At 42.4% G+C, this 7,482-nt stretch overlaps 1 pseudogene; it reads left to right on the top strand.

Moving 5' to 3' along the window:
• The first annotated feature begins 508 nt into the window (after positions 1–508).
• LOC131408085 (olfactory receptor 56A4-like) lies at positions 509–2,873 on the top strand (annotated as a pseudogene).
• Positions 2,874–7,482: the final 4,609 nt, after the last annotated feature.

Here is a 7,482-nt window from a genome sequence, read left to right as displayed (position 1 = left end):
AGAGAAACATTGGAAAAGAGAGGTATCTATGTATGTAAAAAGAGTAACAAGAAAAAGACACATTTTTTTCTGTACATTTCTAAGAGGTGTAACTCTTGATACAAATAGAATGGGACAAGCAGAATTTAGTTATTTGAGGGCAAGAGAGTTGGTTCAAGGAGAAGAATATGATGCATGTAAAAACACAGAGGTGAGACATCAAATCACGTTCTATAGGTGGCTGGGTCTAGGTGTGGAGTTGGAACACACGTGAAGGGAGTTGGAAAACAGTCATGTGAAAGGAGTTACTCTTTATTCATAAAATTATAAATGCTAAGGAAATTGTTTTAACAAGGAGTGATGTGGTCTAATTTAAATTTTAGACAGATTCTATGTCAACTGAATTGCGGTGAATCTTGACGGCCTAGAATGGAGGCAGATAGATCAGTTAGAACATTATTACGGAAATAGTCAAACCTTAAATTTATGTCTCTTTCTTTCCAGTCAGTTCCAGGCCCACCTGCCAGTCATGGTGTTATCTCTCAACACCACAGGGACCCGGGTGACTGAATTCCAGATGATATGCTTCCCAGGAATGCAGGACACACAGCACTGGCTATCTATAGTCCTGGCTTCTCTCCTGGTTTTGGCTCTTGAGGCCAACTTTGTGTTATTGCTCGCCATCTGGCAGGAAGCATCTCTGCATGAACCCATGTACTACCTGCTTGCCATCCTCTCTATGCTGGTTGTCATCCTCTGCCTCGCAGTCATCCACAGGGTCAGACACTCCCGGGATTCACTCTTAGAGACTCAGTCATCTTTCTCTAAATAGCGCCTTTAGAGTAGTGTCCACTCTCATTCTCAATGCCCATGTTTTTTTTAAAGTTTCATTTTTTTACCAACTGGCAGGCCCTCTCTCAGTGTCTCAGTCAGTGATATTCTAAGCTTTGACCTTCTTTTTACTTCTAGGGAGATTTTACTTGACTCTGAATGACTCTACCCTAACACCCAAGGGCTCTAGAATTTAATAATATTATTTATTTATTTTTTCCCCAAAGCCCCAGTAGATAGTTGTACGTCATAGTTGCACATCCTCCTAGTTGCTGTATGCGGGACGCGGCGTCAGCATGGCCGGAGAAGCGGTGCATCAGTGCGCGCCTGGCATCGGAACCCAGGCCCCAGCAGCAAAGCGCGCTCACTTAACCGCTAAGCCACGGGCCGGCCCAGGGCTCTAGAATTTAATTTCTAAAATGTAACTGGATGGAAGGGGCCTGCCCCGTGGCGCAAGCAGTTAAGTGCGCACGCTCCACTGCCGGGCCCGGGTTCGCTGGTTTGGATCCCCGTGGCGCACGGCTTGTCAGGCCATGCTGTGGCGGCGTCCCATATAAAATGGAGGAAGATGGGCACAGATGTTAACAGAGGGCCAGTCTTCGTCAGCAAAAAGAGGAGGATTGGCAGATGTTAGCTCAGGGCTGATCTTCCTCACAAAAAAATAAAAGGGGGGGGGCCGGCCCGGTGGCACAAGCGGTTAAGTGTGCGCTCTGCTGCGACGGCCCCGGGTTGGCCGGTTGGGATCCCAGGCGCTTACCGACGCACTGCTTGGCAAGCCATGCTGTGGGGACATCCCATACAAAGTGGAGGAAGATGGGCATGGATATTAGCCCAGGGCTGGTCTTCCTCAGCCAAAAAAAAAATAGGAGGATTGGCAGATGTTAGCACAGGGCTGATCTTCCTCACGAAACAAAACAAAACAAAAAAATAAAATGTAACTGGATGTACATTTATGTCATATACTGATATAGGGAGCATAATTGGAGGTTTATGTGTATGGAGAGGTTGGTGGGTATCCAAATATAAGTATTGGACTTACTGGGTTTGATGTTCTTGTGATACATTTAGATGGGCAGTTGTGTCCAGCTGGAGTTTGGGTAAGACCTCTGGAGATCAGGAAAAGACAGGCTAGAAATAAACATTTTTAAACAAAAATCACGGTCTACAGATGGAGAGAAAAAGAATAAATCAGGCTTTGTAGATGGGGATGCACATAGAAGGTATTTGAAATTAGGATTCTGTCTCAGCTGGGATTTGGGGGCTGTGGTTTTAGGATACGGATGGTTGAAGCCATCTGAGGGTTCTCCCAGGTTTAGGTACCCCAGGGTGGGAATGAATGCACAGTGTTTGAGAATAATGATTCTGGCAGGTCCTGCTCATCTTCTGGTTCAACTTGAAGCCCATCAGCTTTGCAGGCTGCTTCCTGCAGATGTTCATCATGAATGCATCCCTTCCCATGGAGTCCTCCACCTTTCTGGTCATGGTCTATGACCGTTATGTGGCCATCTGCCACCCACTGCGGTACCCATCCATCATCACTGAACAGTTTGTCATTAATGCAGCCGTCTTCATCGTCTTCCGCAATTTGCTGGCCACACTGCCCCACCAGTTCTGGCTGCCAGGCTCAACTACTGTGCCAGCAATGTGGTGGAGAACTGTATCTGTGCCAACATTTCTGTAGCAAAGCTCTCCTGTGGGGATATTCACCTAAACAAACTCTACCAGTTTGTGAGTGTTTGGTGCCTGTTAGGTTCTGATCTGGTGCTCATCTTACTATCCTACCACTTCCTCATGAGGGCTGTTATGCATCTGCAGTCAGGAGGTGCAGCCACCAAGGTCTTGAGTACTTGTGGTTCTCATCTCATTCTTATACTTTTCTTCTAGACATTGCTGTTAGTCTTCATCTTCACAAACAAGGCAAGAAAGAAGGTGCCCTCTGAGGTACCCATTCTCTCAACGTCTTGCACCACCTCATACCACCAGCCCTGAAACCCATTGTTTATGGAGTATGAACTCAGGAAATTAAGCAAGAGATTATCAAGCTATTCAAGTACCAGTGCTGAGAGATGTGAGTCGAAGATCAAGAATTATGGAAGTCTGGGCATGTTTTAGGAAAGGTTTAATCTGAATTTAATCTGTATAACAAGAAACACAGTATGACATCCATGCTGCTACCCTCATTTTGAACATAAATCTTCTTCAACCAATATTACAATATTTACCCTTACTACCCCATCCTCAAATCCTCACTGAACACATGTTTAAGTATTCATTATCTTCTTCATTCTGACCACTTGCCCTCATGATTCCTCAATTATTCATTTATTAAGTAAGTATTTAATACTTACTTAAATAATTCTTAGTCTTTACATTCTTAGGACCTCTCACATTTAATTCATAGGGCAGAGATGGGACAGCACTTGAAATAGAATATGGGGGCATGTGTAGGATTGGGGAAACCAATGAGTACTTTATTTCAATAGTCTGGGTGAAAAGTGAAAATGTCTTGGACTAAGGTGGTGAGTGAACTTTGAAGTTGTGTCACAAGATTTGCTGAGTGTCCGTATGTAGGGTATAAAAGATGGAGAGCAATAATAAATGACACCAAGACTTTTTGCAAGGGCAGTTGGAAAGCCGAATTTCCATTAACTGAGAAGCTAGTTTTATATGTAATATCAAAAATTTCGCTTTGGACACTGAACTCTATTTCCATCCCAAACTCCTCCAAATGACTGCACTTTTGAAATGACTATTAAATATATAAACAGAAAAGTAAAAGTAAGCAACTAGATATGTGACCCTTTTCAAGGGCCAGATCTGTGCTGAAGACAGAAGTTTGAGTCATCAGGGTATAGATGGTATTTAAATCCCATTTAGATGTGTGATATAAGGTCAGTGAATTATCCACTCATTTCTATCCCTTTCTTCAAGAAACTTGTTCAAATGTTGGGTACCCTGGATTAATGATTATTTTTTATTCCCTGTAGACCCCCTCATTAAGAAACTGTGTTTAATTCTTTGTATTGGCAACATCTAGCATTGGGCCTGGCTCATAGTGGGTGCTTTTTCAATTAATAAATGATTTTGACTCAAAACTTTTGGTCCCACTATGTGGCATCTGGATTATGGAGTCTTGATCCAAAAATAATACTGTTTGTTGATGAAATTTCATATGTTGGGTTTAGCAAACATTAAAAGTTATGCCATTTTTATAAGACATTAACATAATTTAGTAGAGTAATGGCCTTCTTACATTCAAAATATAGGGTAAAACTTTAAATTAACATGTGAAAAGATTTACAATCTTGGCAAGGATTTTTTGGATTTGAAACTCAAAGCAAAGGCAACAAAAGCAAAAACAAAGTGGGACTACATCAAACTAAAAAGTTTCTGTACAGTAAAGGAAGCCATCAACAAAATGAAAAGGCAACCTGCTGAACGGGGGAAAATATTTGCAAATCATATATCTGATAAGGGGTTAATATCCAAAATATAAGAAGAACTCATGTGGTCTGGCCTGGTGGCGTAGTGGGCAAGTTTGTTGCATTCTGCTTCAGTGGCCCAGGGTTCGCTGGTTCAGATCCTGCATGCAGACCTACACCACTTGTCAGTCACACTGTGGTGGTGACCCACATATAAGGTAAAGGAAGATTGGCACAGATCTTAGCTTGGGGCTAACCTTCCTCAAGCAAAAAACCAGGAAGAGGGCAACAGATTAGCTCAGGGCTAATCTTCCTGAGCAAAAAAATAAAAAAAAAGAACTCATACAACTCAATAGCAAAAAAACAAACAATCTGATTAAAAAATGGGCCCAGGATCTGAACAGACATTTTTCCACAGAAGACATACAGATGGCCAACAGGTACATGAAAATGTGCTCAATATCACTGGTCATCAAGGAAATGCAAATCGAAACCACAAGGAGATATGATCTCACACCTGTTAGAATGGTTATTGTGCACTATTAGTGGGAATGTAAATTGGTGCAGCCACAATGGAAAACAGTATGGAGGTTCCTCATAAAAATAAAAAATTGAACTACCATATTATCCTGCAATTCCATTTCTTGGTATTTATCTAAAGAAGATTAAAACACTAATTCAAAAAGATTTATGCACCCCCTTGTTCATTGTAGTATTATTTACAATAGCCAAGATAAGGAAACAACCTAAGCATTCATTGAAGGATGAATGGATAAAGAAAAAAAAGAAGGAAATCTTGCCATTTGCAACAACATGGATGGGCTTTGAGGGCATTATGCTAAGTGAAATAAGTCAGACAGAGAAAGACAAATACTGTATGATCTCACTTATATGTGGAATCTAAAAACAAAAGCAAAAACAAAAATACAAGCTCATAGATACAGAGAGCAGATTGATGTTCACCAGAGGCAGGGAGTAGGAGGTGGGTAAAATGGGTGAAGGCAGTCAAAAGGTCCAAACTTCCGGTTATAAAATAAATAAGTCATGGGGATGTAATATACAGCATGATGACTATAGTTAATAATACATATTGCATATTTGAAAGTTGCTAGGGGAGTAGATCTTGAAAGTTCTCATGATAAGAAAAAAAAATTTTTAACTATATATGGTGATAGATGTTAACTAGACTTATTGTGATCATTTCTCATATACAAATATTGAATCATTATATTTCACACCTGAAACTAATATAATGTCATATGTCAATTACACGTCAATAAAAGAAAAAAAAAAGATGGAGTCAGCAAGATGTTATTAAATTCTTGGTCAATAGAAAGAAAACTTGAAACCTCTCATTGACCAGGCTGAATGCTGACCCCCTTCCCCATCCCACATCCTAGAATCCCTGTAAAGTGTATGTGGAAGGGTGACTGTTTTAGGTCTCCTTTATTTACAGCTACTCCAGACAGGTTCAATGATCTACCATTTGGTTCAGATCTGCCTCCAGTGGCATCCAGTCTAGGAGTAATGAGGATGAAATTATGCAATCAATCAATATTAGAAGATGATGCTTTAGTGTTGAGCTCTATTCCAATCAAACTTACCCAAGATATAATGTTTCTGTGTTGTAGCATTCCCTCTCTAGAACCATTATGATAATAGGATCTGGCCTTTGAACCCCAGCCTCTTTTTTTGTATGTCTCTGGTTGTAGAATTGGGTCCCTGTTTTGGTTGTGACCTGAGTTCCCAGTCTATTATTCTGCATTGGCCTCCAGTCCTGGACCAGGACTAGGATGATTGTCACTTTCTCAGAGCCAGTTCTCCTTTTTCTCCAAGGCATGATGCATCATGTCTGGAAAACAGGAAGTGGTTCTAAATGGCCAGTTATAGAGAATATAGAGGGGTACAGGTGGAAAATGGGATTGGACAGGTAGGATCAGGCATGGAGCATGGAGCTTCTATGCCAGGCTAAGGAGTTGAAATCTTATCCTTCAGGAGAAAGGTTCTAAGCAGAGGCATGACCTAAATAAGTGTGTCTTTTAGAAAGATTATTCAGACAGCAGCCTGGACGGTGGGTTAGGAGGAAAACACAGTAGGAACAGGGATGGTGGAGAGCAAGCTGTGGTAGTAATCCAAGCAAGCAGGATGCCCTAAAAGTGTTGGAGAGAGAAGAGGTAGATAAGGCATGAGCATTGGGAGAACTGTTAAGTCCCTAAAGCCTTGCAGAGTTGAATGTCCCAGGCTTGGATGATTGGTTGATGACATTTTCCTGAACAGGGCACACAGGAGGAAGAGTCAGTGTAGGAAGAAATATACCAAAGTCCTTTTTGAAAATGTGAGGCCACTCCTGTGGAAGCAAACAAGGGCAGGGTGTTGTGGCCAGTGCTCTCATTATATTAGGGTGGCTGAAGGAGTTGGGACTCCTTGACTATGTCACTGTCCTATCCATGCCTTTGTCTCCTCCCTGGCAGGAGGAAAGCAAGTTATGATCACCTCCTTCCTCACGGGGGTGTAGGAGGCTATTTTTGTTTAGCTATTTCAAGAGCCGTGCCACATCCAGATGAAAGGAGCTCTGTTAGTGAGGAGCAGAAGGAGCGTGAGCACAAAGAAATGTTTAACAGGCTGCCTGAAGGGTAGGAGACAGGTTTGCAGGGGGTTTGTTCTGCCTTCATAATGAGATTTAAAGATCCAGAGATGAAAAAAAAAGATACAAGCAGCAGAAGATATGGATTCGTTCTCTCTCCAGATGGATTAGCATTTGGATTGTTATTCCCAGATGTAACTGGCGAGGATTAAAAACCTACCATCCTTCTCCCACAAGGGGACAGGCACATGGAGGCAGTGGAGACCCAGAGGGGATCCTAAAGAGACAGCTGTCAGCTCATCAGCTCACCATAGGGACCGCTTTAAGCAGAGGTGTGGAGGCTAGGACCAGTCAGCCTTCAGGAGTGAGATGCTGTTCTTCCTGTGGTTCAGGGAGCCACCATGGGACCCTCCACCCTCACAGAGCCCAAGGGGACAGTACGCCAGACACCAGAGCCCAGAAACCTGGAGAAAGTAAAAAGAATTTTGCTTGGTACTAAGCAGCAGCTGGCTCCTATTCAGGTAAGACTTTCCGAAATGTGCATAATGTCCTTTCTTCTCAGCTCACCCCTGAGGCAGCCCCTCCAGCTGCACTTGGCTCTTACAAGCTGCTCCTTCCTAGGGACTCTGTGAAAATGGGTCAGACTTTGTGAGTTGGAAAAACAAC

The sequence above is a fragment of the Diceros bicornis genome, chromosome 7 (genome assembly GCF_020826845.1).
Source record: "Diceros bicornis minor isolate mBicDic1 chromosome 7, mDicBic1.mat.cur, whole genome shotgun sequence".
Taxonomy (NCBI): domain Eukaryota; kingdom Metazoa; phylum Chordata; class Mammalia; order Perissodactyla; family Rhinocerotidae; genus Diceros; species Diceros bicornis.
The sequence above is the reverse complement of the archived record's forward strand: the minus strand, read 5'-3'. Positions and strand labels throughout refer to the sequence as shown.